Source organism: Ursus maritimus, unplaced genomic scaffold, assembly GCF_017311325.1.
Source record: "Ursus maritimus isolate PB19 unplaced genomic scaffold, ASM1731132v1 scaffold_13, whole genome shotgun sequence".
NCBI classification, from domain to species: Eukaryota; Metazoa; Chordata; class Mammalia; order Carnivora; family Ursidae; genus Ursus; species Ursus maritimus.
The window spans coordinates 41,995,561-42,008,344 of NW_024423675.1; the positions used below are offsets into that span (position 1 = coordinate 41,995,561).

General features: G+C 33.6%; 1 protein-coding gene across 2 annotated transcripts in view; it reads right to left on the reverse strand.

Annotated features, from left to right (window-relative positions):
- HBS1L (HBS1 like translational GTPase) overlaps positions 1–12,784 on the reverse strand; it is an 81,783-nt gene that overhangs the window by 50,759 nt on the left and 18,240 nt on the right. The window lies entirely within an intron of this gene.

Here is a 12,784-nt window from a genome sequence, read left to right on the forward strand (position 1 = left end):
AAAGCTGACGCATTGAAAATCTGGAAGAAAATGAAGTCTGACCCTTCTTTACATACCACACAAAAATAAATTTTAGAAGAATTAGAAGTCAAACATAAAAAAATTCACATAATTCTCTCAAAAGAAATTTTAGTATGTTTATAACCTAGAGACTGAGTTTTTGGAGTTTTTTTTAAATCCCAGACTGGAACTTAGTAAGTTAAAAAGACAGATATAGTGACATAAAGTTTTTAAATTTTTCTGTAGAAAGAGAGATGATTAAAAAAAATAAAGACTGGGAAAATTACTTACAATGCATTGGACTAAAAAAACTTATCTCTTAGACACTGTCCTTAGCCACATATTTATGGATATGCCTCTTTAGGCAAGGGAAGCAAAAACAAAAATAAACTACTGGGACTACACCAAAGTAACAGTGAAGGAAACCACCAACAAAATGAAAAAGAAACCTCAGGGAGAAGATATTTGAAAGCGATAATATCCGATAAGGGGTTAATATCCAAAATATATAAAGAACTCACATAACACCAAAAAACAATCTGATTAAAAAACAGGCAGAAGACCTGAACATTTTTCCAAAGACATACAAATGGCCAACAGACACATGAAAAGATGCTCAACATCACTCATGATCAGGGAAATGCAAATCAAACCCACAATGAAGCATCACTTCACACCTGTCAGAATGGCTAGTATCCAAAAGACAAGACATAACAAGTGCTGACAAGGATGTGGAGAAAAGGGAACCCTTGTGCACAGTTGTTGGGAATGCAAACTGGTGCAACCACTGTGGAAAACAGTATGGAGGCTCCTCAAAAAATTAAAAATAGAAATACCATATGATACAGTAATTCCACTACTGGGTATTTACTCAAAGAAAACAAACACATTAATTTGAAAAGATTTACGCATTGTGATGTTTATTGCAGCATTATTTACAATAGCCCAGACATGGAAACAACCCAAGTGTCCGTCAATCGATGAATGGATAAAGATGTAATACACATACATATACACACACACACACACACACACACACAGGAATATTATTCAACCATAATAAATGAATGAAATCTTGCTATTTGCAACAACACGGATAGACCTAGAGAATGTTATGCTAAGTGAACTAAGTCAGAGAAAAGACAAACACCACATGATTTCACTTATATGTGGAATCTAAAACACAAATGAACAAAAAACACCTCTCAGATACATGGTTGCCAGAGGAGAGGTGGGTGGGGAGATAGGTAAGGAAGGAGATTAAGAGGTACAAACTTCCAGTTATAAAATAAATAGTAATGGAGATGAAAAGTAGAGCACAGGCAATAAAGTCAATAATAATGTCACATGGTGACAGATGTTGATTACACTTACTGTGGTGAGCACTGAGTAATGTATAGAATTGTTCAATCATTATGCTGTACACTTGAAAGTAATACAACATTGTATGTCAACTAAATTTCAACAATAATTTTTTACATTAGTGTCTGTAATTCAAATTAATAAGGAAAAGACAACCTAATTAAAATGGACAAAGGATACGATTAGCAGTCCACAGAACAAGTCCAAATGGCAAATGAATATATGAACATACTTGACTTCAGTAATGATCACAGACATGCAAATTAAAGTAGCAATAATACATTAACTTCTCACTTGTCAGACTGCCCAAATCAAGAAAAGTACTAATTACCTACTGCTGGAAAAGGGATGACATGCAATAACTTTCATAAAGAATGGTCAATACCTATTTAAAGCAAACGATACACTTTTCAACATAGCAATCCCGCTATAGGATATCTATCTCATAACATCAAAAGCCTTGGCTCATAAAGATATGTTTGTAGATGTTCTACAAACAGCGCTCTTCATAGAAACAAAAATCAGAAATAAAATGAATGCCCTTCAATACGGTAAATTTTTAATAAATTGTAGCATAGCCACATCATGGAATATTATAAAATCACCAAAAAAATAAGCTGGAAATATCCTAGTTGACAATGTATTATAAGGAAAATGATAGTATTTTGATAAAACATTAATGAAAAATCCCTATATGTGTGTCTATTTTTACATATTACGTGAAAATAAAGAAATATATAGAAGAATCTCTATCAGGCTATTAAAAATGGCTAAGTAGAGAGAAGAGCAAAAAGGGGCTTAAATGAAAACATCATGAATGATGGGGGAAAAAAAGCCTAAAAAAGTCAAGGGCTGGAGGGCACTTGATGCAATGAGCACAGGGTGTTGTATGCAACTGATGAATCACTGAACTCTACCACTAAAACTAATGATATGCTATGTTAACTGGTTTTAAAAAAAAAAAAGTCAGAAGTCATTTAAGCACCCCAATACATTAGACTTCAATATAATCACCTTTAAAAAAATATATTTATTTATTTGTCAGAGAGAGAGAGAGCACAAGCTGAGGGGAGCGGCAGGCAGAGGGAGAGGGAGAAGCAGGCTCCTCGCTGAGCTGGGAGCCCGATGTGGGGCTCAATCCCAGGACCCTAGGATCATGACCTGAGCCGAAGGGAGACACTTGGGTGACTGAGCCACACAGGCGTCCCTAATATAATCACCTTTTAACTGCACTTGCTTCTTAGTTGGTAGTGAAAGAGCACTTCATTTCTCTGAACTAAATCACTCAGCACTTGTTGAGCATTTTCTATGTGCCATACACTGAGCCAACAGCACATCATTTTCCTTCTCATAGAAACTTCCAAGTTAGGTACTGTTTTCTCAAGAATAAGTGGTATTTTATAAAATGCCAACAGCATGCACAATGCAGCACAGATAAAATTTTCAGGAACACACAGGTGACTGTCATCACAGCAAGCCTCCCAAAAATGGCATAAAATAAGTCACCATCTCTGACTCTTATCCAGTCTATTAATGAAACAAAACGTTAATACAAATATATAATCCACCAGTGAAATATAATTATCCTTTACAAAATAACGTTAGAAATGTTACTATGATTAAAAATTAAATGTAAGAAGTAAATTAGTACAATCTTTCTAAAGGGTAACTTCATAATATGTAGCAAAAAGCATTAAAAATGTCCATAACTTTTTAGCCAGCTACTCTATCCAATACTACTCTATAAATACCTTTTATAACAGAATTGAAAAAACACACAAATGTACAAAATGTTTGCCAAAGCATTTTTTGTAATACGTTGAAAACCTTAAGTTCCTAGAGTAAGTGATTTAAATAACAGAATACTATGAAAACCTAAATTTGCTGGCATACAAAAAAAAAAAGTCTATGGATCGTTGCTAGGGGCGGGGGGCGGGGAAAATGAAGAGCTGTTTTGAGTATCGAGTTTCAGTTTTGCAAGATGAAAAAGTTCTGGAGATTGGCTGCAAAATACCATGAATTTACTTAACATTACTGAACTGTACACTTAAAAATGGTTAACGTGGTTGTCTCCTTGACTATTATGGATAATGCTGCAATAAGCATGAGAGGGCATATTAAAAAATGGTTACTATGGTAAACTTTATGTGTTATTTTACCCCAAGTAAAAATAAAATTGAACAAATTTTTTTAAAAATTTTAAGTATATATGACTAAGTTAAAATGTGTTTAAAAAGTGATGTGTGGTCCCATTTAAAAAAAAAAAAAGACTAAAATTCTCTCTATACAGAAACAGATACACAATCAATACATAACAGAGAGAAGGACATTGGTATTAGAAGCATCTTACTTGGAATGCTGGTTTCACCATGTACTAGTTTTGTGGCCTAGAGCAAGATGTCTCGTCATTTTTGAGCTTCACATCCTCCAGGTGTAAAGCTAGGATAAAAAGAATCCTTACATGGGGCGCCTGGGTGGCTCATTCAGTTAAGCGTCTGCCTTAGGCTCAGGGATCATGCCCTGCTCAGCAGGGAGCCTGCTTTTCCCTCTCCTTTTGCAGCTCCCTCCCTCCTCCCATCCATGTGCCTCCCCCCAAATAAATAAAATCTATTTTAAAAAAATCCCTACTCTATGATTATTGTGAATATTAAAGGAGATGAGATAAAAAGTTAGTACAATATTCAGCATGTAAGTGTTCATTGTCTACTGTTATTGCTTAAATGCATCAAAATGCTAATAACTCTGAATTCTGGATAATGGGATTAGGTACATGTTTTTTCTTTCATTACCTCATTTGAATTTTTTAGTTTTACTCAATAAACACTATTATTTATTTAAGCTTTTGCCTTAAAATGGCACGACACTGGCAACTATAAAAAATTTAATTTTTCAAGATTTTAAATCAAACAGAATTGTTGCTCAAGAAATGGAAGACCACAAAGCGATTAAAAATTAAGTAAATGAGAAAAGGCCTTCACTTCTTAGGACTGCTCATTGGCAAGGATCTGGAAATTGATACCAATTCTCTATACATGAATGCCATGTCTCTTAGTTAAGTCATACCGGCAAAAAATACTTGGAAGTAATTTTTGAATACCTCACTGATGATGAAGCTGATTTCCCTAACAAGGGATTTAATTTTATCCTTAAGATACTTATCAACAAACACCAAACAAGGTTAAATTATTACAATATAAAACTTTGTTGCAAGTACAATGTAACCATGAAAAAAGCACTGGAGTTCAAAAGAACTCAGTTTGAGTTACAATTTGCCTCTCAATACTCATGTGAAATTAAGTCAAATTATTTATTTTATTTGGGCCTCAGTTTCTTCCACCTAACTCACAGATTCTCCTGCTGACCAGGAGAATACCGGAGCTACTACAGAGCTCCACGGGAAAGTCGGTGACCTAGATCTATGTCTCCAATGGCTACCACATGCTTTTCTGATGAAAAGTGAACATGAAAATTAAATACTGGCTAAAATGAATTTTGTCATTCGCTTCCATTCTACTCCTTGCTGAAGTACTCAGCAATGCTTAGTATGTACACACATTAAGGACTCAAAAACCAAAAGAATTGTCTGAGAATGAAACATGGAAGTATACACCTGTAATCAGATTATAATTTCTATGGTTTAAAAAAAATGTAATTAGGCCTAAGAGAAAACTCTGTATTTAGCATTCATGCATTTCTTGTATGGTACTGGCTCTATCAAGAAGGTAAGCTGTTTTGAAAGTCTCAAGCAAATTATTTTTAAATTAAGCAATTAGTGTTTAAGTTTTTCCAGTGTAGGTGTACATACAAAGAGAATCTTAAGACCTATCTGAAAACATTCTGAACCAGATGAGTTTCTTCAGCGAAATAAACCACTTCCTTTCAAAAGCCCACATAATTTTAAAGCAGAAAGTCAATTAATTCTTAAGTTTTCTGTACAAGTATAAAATTCTTCTAACTGCTTGAATAAAATTACTTAGTGATAAACTAGTGAAAAAAAATTTTCAAAGAAAAAGATATTTTAAAGGGACATCAAAAATGCTGTAGTTTAAATTAAATATGCCTATTTTAAACTCCTTACAACAAAGGATTAAAGTAAAATGAAATATGTATTTTAAGCACATTACTAAAACTTCACATAAAAGTGTTCATAACATCTCATATTAGTAAGTTTTCTTTGTAATACAGACTTTTCAAATTAAAACTGGGATTTGTTCTCAGGACAAGGATAAAAATTTTGCAATACGCTCTGAGAAGAAAGAGGAGGCTGCATCTACTCCTAAAAATCTAATGTCACTTTCTCTTCCATTTATAGCTGGGTAATGCCGAAAAGACAAATACAGCACAATAAAGACGTAGGAAAAAAATGATTCTGTTGCAGGCGCATTTACAACTCTGCTTTTATCTTTAATTCCTTGTACCTTTTCTAAGTGAACAACCTACCATTAAGACTCAAGAATATGAAAATATTGAGTATAGTTATGAATTATATTTACAGATATTCAAATAGTAGAATACAGACATACTATACGAAGACTGTTAATAGAGTATTAACATTACAAAACTAGCAAAGTGATGCTAGAAAATACCACCTCACTATGTAAAATTAGAGTTTATTTTCCAAATGAAGGGAAAACAAGATGAAATTCAAAGGAAAATGAATAGATTTCTAAACAGTATGGGCAACCCAATATTACTTAAGACAAACCTTACCAAAAATAGTAGCTCTACTATAAAGTACGCTATTGAAATACATTTCTCCAAAGCCTCCAACACTTTTAAACAATCAGTTCTTTGAATGATCTAATTAATTTAAATAATTACTGCCTACTTTATTTGTAAGGCAATGGAAATATCAATTTTAAGAACTGTAAAAACCATTAAATTACATATGATTCCTTTACCAGACTTGCAGACCAACCATTTTTCTTAATGCTTACTGTTTTTTAGGCCAACTATTTTTCTTAAAAAAAAAAAAAGAGAGAAATAAACCCAATGTTAGAAAAAGCCTCAACAGCCATCAAAGAGTTAAACCTCAATCACACAATATCCGTGTAAAAAGCTATTTTTCTTCCACGTTAGGTTGACTAATCATACAATTGTAAAGATAAATATTAAGATTTTTCTGCCAAGAAGTCTCCTTTCAAACAATACTATATGTATCTCAACTTGGATGTTTTTGTAACAACAACAAAAAGAGTCTGTGTTACTCAGTTTTGGAGAGTGTTTTCTCCCTTGGTAGATTTAAGGTAACAAGGAAAACACCATCAGAAAACTAAAAGATTGTCCCAGGATTTTACTCCCTAAATATATGCTCTTTTAGCAGTCCACTCATATTAATGTATAACAAAATTAGACAAATAACCCATTTGAAGGTCATTTAAATTTGCTATTGGTGATTTTCCGTATTACGTATGTCAACAAAATGAACTAAAATGTTATCTGAATTAAGGAGACACACTGACATTTAATGCATTATTTTAGACATCAGAGTTCTGATTTCATTAAACCATAATAAAAGGCTAATTTTCACACAAGTATTAAGTTCCCGTTCCAAAATTCTGAAAGTACAAAAACATTGAAAAATTCTCTAAATGACGAATAGGTTTCCTTCTATATTGTTCAGCAGTATGTCATGATCAGGTCGGGGTGATATGGACAAGTGGAATCATTATATCTAAGCATTTAAATCTTTGGTACAAGGTCTGCCTTATTCATGAGTCTCTCAACTCAGTCTAGCTTTACAGTTGGAAGGGAGGTGTTTAATCTGATCCCGTGCTTTAAGGAAAAAATTTCTAGTTTCTATTCCATTTTTCTCCCAAAACACACACACACACACACACACACACACACACACACACACACACACACGGGGGGGGGAGGGCGGGGGAGAGCAGTAAGAGAGAGAAAGAGAACACTAAGGATAAAAGAGAAGATGATAAAAACACCAGGAGAAAAAGTTGGAAAGCAAGTCTGCAGAACTCAGAAATACAGAGAGGAAGGGAAAAATACTGGAGAAATAAAAGCCGCACTAAAAGCAGCAGAATTAGACTAGCCAGCAACATACAACATTAGAAAACGGTACAGCAGTGTCTGCAAAGCCCTCCACAAAAGAAAGAAGGACACAAAACCATTATTTGTCAATTTGTCACTAAAATATAGGCCATAGAATCACTTTCAAATATTCAAAAATTTGCGAAATATTTCACACGTATATTTTGCAAGGAGGGGAAAGTGATCTGTCAAACCAAATGTCAAAGTCAAATGATACAAACAGAAGCCTAATCATGAGAAATCTGTTTTAAAATAACTACGGTTGGTTTGAAACTATGGAAGCTTTCAAGACAGAATAAAATAAAAATGCTATAAATCTTGGCAATAAAAAATATGACTAAAAATATAGAACAAAAAGAGAGAGGGGGGCAAATATGAGAAAGTGTAACTTTGCTGAGCTCAACTTTTAAATCCAGGACTCATTAAATTAACTGTTTAAACTTAGTAATTCAATTAGTAGAAGTTTAAACATATTATAAAAGGTATAAATAAGAACTTAAAATATCAACAAAATTATGAGAAACAGAGTGGAGGTGAAGTGTAAATTAATTTCTTCATCCTTCATAATGACATCAACACATACCTTTTAGGGTTGGCAAATTTTAAAAGTTTAAGTATGTTATTATGTTACAAAGACAGTACAAATCTCCAAGTTATCAGAGTACATACCAAGTCAAAATACAGACCACATATCACAGAAAGCGTTCTATCCACCCTATCATTCCCATAAACGAGAAAAACTCACCTATTAAAACAGTCTCTGACAAACGCAATTACACACATCTACAGGAGGCACAACTAAACCAAAGTGATTCAAAACACTGAAAGCAAAAGGATGAACAAATACAACTTAGAGAAAGCAGCAATCATGACATTAAGAAAATTGAATTTAAGTCAAAAAGCATAAAACAAATCATAGAGGAACTTTTCAGTAATGAAAACTGAACTTCAAATCCACAGAAAGATCATGTGTCTCCATCTATCAAAAGGCATAGGGTAAAACCTGTAAGTAGTAAGATGAAATAAAATGCAAGGATCTTATTACATTTTAACTTACCTCTCTCAGCTTATAACTACCAATTAAGGAAACAATTTCAGTAAGAATACTGAACCCTGTAACAATTTAAAAAGTAACTAACAAGGAGTGCCTGGGTAGCTCAGACAGTGAAGCATCTGCCTTTTCATGATTCCAGGGTCAAGGGATGGAGCCCTGTGTAGGCTCCCTGCTCAGTGGGGAGTCCGCTTCTTCCTTTTTCTCTCCACCTGCCCCTCAGTGCCACTCCTGCTTCGCCCTCTTTCTCAAATAAATAAAATCTTTAAAAAAATAAAAACCAAAAAATAACAGAAATGTATCATATTTTGTATTCTTCAGACAGAACGCATACTCTTTTGACAAGTGCCCATGAAACCATTCTAAAACTACATCGGGCCTCAAAGAAAAACCTCAATATACTTCAATGTAAAGGGCATAGACCACATTCTCTGGTAACAGTACAATGAAACCAGTAATCATAACAAAAAACAAAAAACAAAAAAACTCCCATAACAACCTGGAAATTTTAAAATTCTTTCAGATTCTTGGCTTAAAGAGGAAATCAGAATCAAAACTGCAAATTATCCAGAAAATAACAGTAACTAAAAGAACCCAGAAAATAACGATTCTAAGAGAACCCATGAGCCACAGCAAATGCAGTATCCATAGGAAAACTGTAACTTCAGAGACCTAAGTAAATGAGGCAGAATGTGAACAATGCACACGTACTACAAGGCAGTGGGGAAGAATAAGGAAAGGGTAGAGCTAGGACTCCGATCTAACAATTTATTTCTTACAACAGAGAGAGATCTGAAACTAAATGATGGGTCCACGAGTGATTGTCACATTACTTTCTGAATTTTTCTGTGTTTGCAATCTCATAAATTAAAAGTAACTTCTAAGATAAAGAATTAAAAATGCATTTAAGTTAAATGTTCCACTCACAAAGGTAGAAAAAAATGGAAAACAGATTTGGTAATAAACAGATAAGCTCACAAACTAATGAAAAAATACCAGTAGAGCTAATTATTAACCCAGGAACCAATCTTTGGGAAATAAAACAAAGATAATAAAAAAAAAAATCAATAGGAAAAAAAAAAAGGCAGAGGGGAGGAATAAAGTAGAGGGAAGAAAACAGTATTTAAAATAAGAACAGAGATTGGGGTGCCTGGTGGCTCAGTCTGATGAGCCTGCAACTCTTGATCTCGGGGACCTAAGTTTGAGCCCCATGTGGGGTGTGGAGATTACTTAAATAGTAGTTTTATTAAACTACCAAAAACAATTAAAATAAGAATAGAGATGTAACTGCATATAAGAATCTAAAAAAATAAGACAATGTTTGCTATAATGCTAAACAAATACATCTGTCAACCTGGATGAAGACGATTTTCTAAGAAAAACAAAACATTCAAACTGACCCTAGAACACTGAGAAAGACAAATCCTTTGATGAAAGGAATAATTTCAATGCTCTTTAAATTAGTTAAGGATAAAGAAAAACTCTAAGTTCTCTATAAAACCATCACAAAGAGAAACCAAAACCCAAACATACATACAACTGCAAATTAAATTTATGAATAGATGGAATAATTCTGAATAAAATATTAGCAAATAAAATCCACCACACTAAAAGTACAACCTACCATGACCAACTAGGATTGTACCAATATTACAAGTCTACTAGAAAATCTATTAAATAAAGTTTAACTTTTAATAATGTAATGTCAAAAGCCTTTTGCCACCTATAAAGACAGTATATTTTCTCCACAAAGCTTCTGATGACATTTAATATCTTAATAACAATTACAACTGGATTTTTTTCAGAAAATTGGACAAGCTGTTTCCAAATGAGATAACTCACGGGAACTATGAAAAAGGAGAGAAGAAATAAGATAGCCTACAAAACATAATCGAAATTGTGTAATTGCTACAGTAATTAAAAATCTGCTACTGGCACAAAACAAGACAAAGAAATGGAACAGTAGAGTCCCAAAACAGAGACAAACTTAGTGCACGTCAAAGGTGACAGTTCAAATAAGGTTAAGACAGAAAAGGGATATGTAATTCAACAAAAGGTACCGTTACAAAACCAGCTGTTGAAAAGACAAAGGATGCTGGTGAAGAAACTGGATTCCTTGTTACTCCCTAATGGCAGCTGGATCAAAGATTCAAAGGTGTTGAAAAAAAGAAGAAGAAGAAGAAGAAGAAGAAGAAGAAGAAGAAGAAGAAGAAGAAGAAGAATCTGTCAAATGCCAAATATATTAGAAAAAATGAATAATGTTTTAAAAAATTATCTTGTAGTGGAACAGAACTTTCAAACAAAAACCTTTAAGAGAAAGATCAATGCATTTGAATGTATTAAAATTAAAATTCTGTCTCACAAGAACAAGCTGGGAATCAGAAAAAGTATTTTCCATGCATATAACAAAGGACTGATTTCTTTACCATTTAAATACATGTGTATGTATGCATGTGTGTATACAATACATACATCCATTGCATGTATACACACACACACACAAAAAGTCATTATGAAAGATAACAAGCAGAAAAATGGACAAATTAAAAAAAGACAGTTCCAAGAAGAAGAAATACAAATAGATTTAAATATACAATAAAGCAGTTACCTTCACTCTAATGAAGACAAATAATAAATGGAAAAATATTTTCTAATTATCAGGTTGGTGTAATACCAAAAAGAGTAATAACCATATCTGTGAGAAGCTAAAGAGAAACACTGACAAACTTGTGAGAAGGAAATCAGTACAACCTCTGCTAAAGATAATTAGGTAGTATCTATCAAAAATTTGAAGTATATATTTTTTGGCTTAGAAATCCACTTTCTAAAAATATATGATGTTCATTTCGGAGTCATTAGCAATAGCAACTGAAAACACTTAAAAATGAGTATCGACAAGGGCTGTTTAATGTACAACCCTATAATGGAATTCTATACAGCTTTCAAAGAGAATGAGATTGATCTCTACATAAATTGTAAGGAAAAATCTGCAAAATGCTTTGGTAAATGACACAGACAGAGAAGTGTTATGTATCTTCCCATTTGTCTAAAGATATATATGTAGGTTCACATATGTGGTATACAAGTAAAGTTTCTAGAAGAATAATACAAAAGAAGCGATTTGTTTACAGATTTATTTACAGCTTCCTGTAGGGAACAAGAATGTGGGACGGTATTAAGAGTGACACTTGCTTTCTACTTTAAACCCTTTCCTACACTTATGAGCCAGACATATTCTAAGCTGAGGAAACAGCAGTGAACACATAAAATCCCTGCACCCATAGCAATTGCATGGGGGGCATGGGGATCAGTAAGGAGACAGGTAATAAAACAATAACTGTGTACACACACACAATGTCAGATGACGTAAGTGCTGTGAGGAACAATAAAGCAGGGTTACAAGGGGAAAGGACTATATGTATTGGAGAAAGAGATTACATTTTACATGGAATGCTAGTAAAAGGAATACAGTGAACTAGAATGTGTATGAAGGTTCCCCTACCCCAGGATTAGGAGTAAAGTGATATATAAACTACAACCTGAAGGATGATCAGCCAGGGGGGAAGTGGTGATGGTGGCAGGGGCAAAGCACTATATAGAAGCAGAAAAAATTCAGGTGGGTTTGTTCTTAGGCGGGTTGGGGGGAGGGGCACACATGAACAGAACCCAGTTCCTAAAAGGTCTTATAAAATAATTTAAAACGTTTATACAGAGGACAGAAAATTAGAGCTAAATTTGGAAAAGTTACTCTGGCTGTAATGCGTAAAGTGTTTTGGGCAAAATAAACCAAGAAGTAAAGAAAACAAATGTTTCCATAATTCTGCCCCAAACTAATAGTCTTTAAAAGGAAAAGTAGCAACAAGGATGGAGAATAGTGGGTCAAAAAATGTACAATCTATCCTTATTACTCACAGTTTCCATATTTGCAAATTCACTTGTTCACTAAAATTTATTAGTAACCCCAAAATCACTACGTGTGGCACTTTTGCAATCACGCCCAGACAAGTGCAGAGAAGCAAAAAATTTGAACCCCCACATGCACAGTCCCAGCTGAGGTCAAAAAGGTGAGATACTCTGCCTTCTTGTTCTAGCTCTCACACCCTAAACAAGTACCCTTTTCATGCTCTATTTAGTGTCACATTTTTCACATTGTGATTTTAGTTAGCAATTTTGCTGTTTAAAATGGTCCCCATGAGCATCGTATGTTAAGTCCTCCAAGGTAAACATATATAAAATTCTACTTTTTGGAAAGCAAGAATTCTAAGTGACAAATATCTTAGAAGAAATTCTTTACAACCAGGTAGTTTCTTTTTTTTTTTT